The sequence below is a fragment of the Rhagoletis pomonella genome, unplaced genomic scaffold (assembly GCF_013731165.1).
Source record: "Rhagoletis pomonella isolate Grant_MI unplaced genomic scaffold, Rhpom_1.0 Rhpom_scaffold_00003, whole genome shotgun sequence".
Taxonomy (NCBI): domain Eukaryota; kingdom Metazoa; phylum Arthropoda; class Insecta; order Diptera; family Tephritidae; genus Rhagoletis; species Rhagoletis pomonella.
In genome coordinates, this window is record NW_023458557.1 from 46,357,912 (window position 1) to 46,360,126 (window position 2,215).

Sequence of the window (2,215 nt, forward strand, 5' to 3'; positions counted from 1 at the left end):
ACAAACAACCGTTATGTGAACAAAGTTATAATACCCTTGTGCACAAGGGCGCTCGGGTATAAAAATAAGAAGTGAATGATCGTTGAAAAAAGATTAAATTAACTACAAAGAACAATTAAACTGAATGCACCTACCTGCGTAAGGTGAGCCAAGATAGGCAAATGTAAATCTTTGTAAACGCTAGGTAGTATTTAAAATTCTGTTCCTTAACGTCTACTGTGAGAGTGCCACACATCTAGCCGCAGATCGAATAATCATTTCTTGGCGGGTTATTTCAAATATCTTTATTGATGAATGTATCTACTATTCTTTAAAAAGTAAACAGAAACTCCAATTTTGTTTTGTTTTTAACAAATTTACACAGAAGATATTTTATAATTTAAAAAATTATGTAAATATAATTCGTAATAAGTTTCTTTAATAAAAATTTCATAATGTATTAGTAGATATATCAATCATTAGTAATAAAAGTTAAAAGACAGTTTAAATACTAAAGTAGATATTTTTTCAATTAAAAAAATATATATTTTTGTTAATAAACATTGCTGCAGACCATTGTTATTCGTTATTATACTTCATATGCATAAAAAATAACTCTTTTTTTATAGGTTTAGTCACTGTGGCCAATTAATTGTTTATAACAAAATAAAAAAAGTTTAAATTATTTAATACTACTCGAAATTATTTATAAGGTGTCCCAGTATTACTTTAAATACATTATGTAAATATAAATTAATTTTTTTTTAAATTACACTTTTGTAAAAAAAACAATTTTTTTCTTTTTTTAAAATATATAAACATTTTTTTTTTAATTTGCTTCCACAGATTCATAGGAAATTTTATTAGCTTTAATTAAAAAATACTGAAATCTTATGAAAATTGAGATCTCTAGACTGATTTGTCCACGACCACTTTATTTGCCCCACTGTGCGTGGCTCAGGTACATTTTCTTGTTCTTCCGGTAGTATTTTTTGAAGCTGGAAATCTGAATGCCGTAAAAAATCCGGTTCACCGTTCCACAATGGTGATTGCAAAAATTCGTTTGGAGATGCACCACGAGAAATAATGTTCTCCGGATTTAGTTTTGGTGTTGACATATCCCCATTCATCAGTTCGTGTCAGTTCCTGGATTTTTGCGATCCTACTTGGTGTACGAGGGTTTTACAATCCATGCTAAGATGATTTTAGTCAGTGTAGAAAAACCTTTTGTTGATTTCGACTGGAAGTGTATTTAGAAGCCGTTCGACTAGCTCCGCCGTCAGTAAGGCTGCTTGTAGTTCGAGTTTGGCGATTGAAATAGATTTTGCTAGCGCGACTTGGGATTTTGAGCAAACAAGCCGAACGCAAACCTGAATGCTTAAGTCAATACTCATAAGATAGCAACAACCTCCGTACGCTGCTTCGCTACTGTCAGAAAATGAATGTAGTTGGACGATTTTTTTCTTGCGTTTGAGCAAATCATTTATTTAGCTTCAAGTTGCTTTGCATACTCGAGCCAACGCTGGGCGTAGCTATCTGGTAGTGGGTGGACCCACGATACGTTCTTTTCTTTTTTCTTTTTTGGCGCTGTAAACGCCTAAGCGATTTTGGCCGAGTTCAGAAAAGCACGCCAGTCGTTTCTCTTCAGTGCCAACTGACGCCAATTGGAAACGCCAAGTGAAGCCAAGTCCTTCTCCACCTTCTCCTTCTCCGTCTTCCTCTGCTACCACCAGCGGGTTCCGAGTTGAATACTTTCAGAGCTGGAGCGTCGGTGTCCATTCGAACGACATGGCCAAGCCAGCGGAGCCGCTGTATTTTAATTCGCTGCACTATGTCCATGTCGTTGTAAAGCTCATACAGCTCATCGTTGCATCGTCTGCGGTACTCGCCGCCGCCAACGCGTAAAGGCCCGTAAATCTTCCGCAAAATCTTTCTCTCAAACACTCCAAGAGCCGCCTCAGCAGATGTTGTCATTGTCCATGCTTCTGCGCCATATACCAGCACGGGCATGATGAGTGACTTATAGAGCGTGGTTTTCGTACGACGACAGAGGACTTTACTCCTGAATTGCCTACTCAGTCCAAAGTAGCACTTGTTGGCAAGAGTGATTCTGCGATGGATTTCAATGCTGACATTATTATCGGTGTTAATGCTGGTTCCCAAGTAAACGAAATTCTTTACTTTCTCGAAATTGTAACTGTCAACAGTGACTTGGGTGCCAAGGCGCGAATGTGCT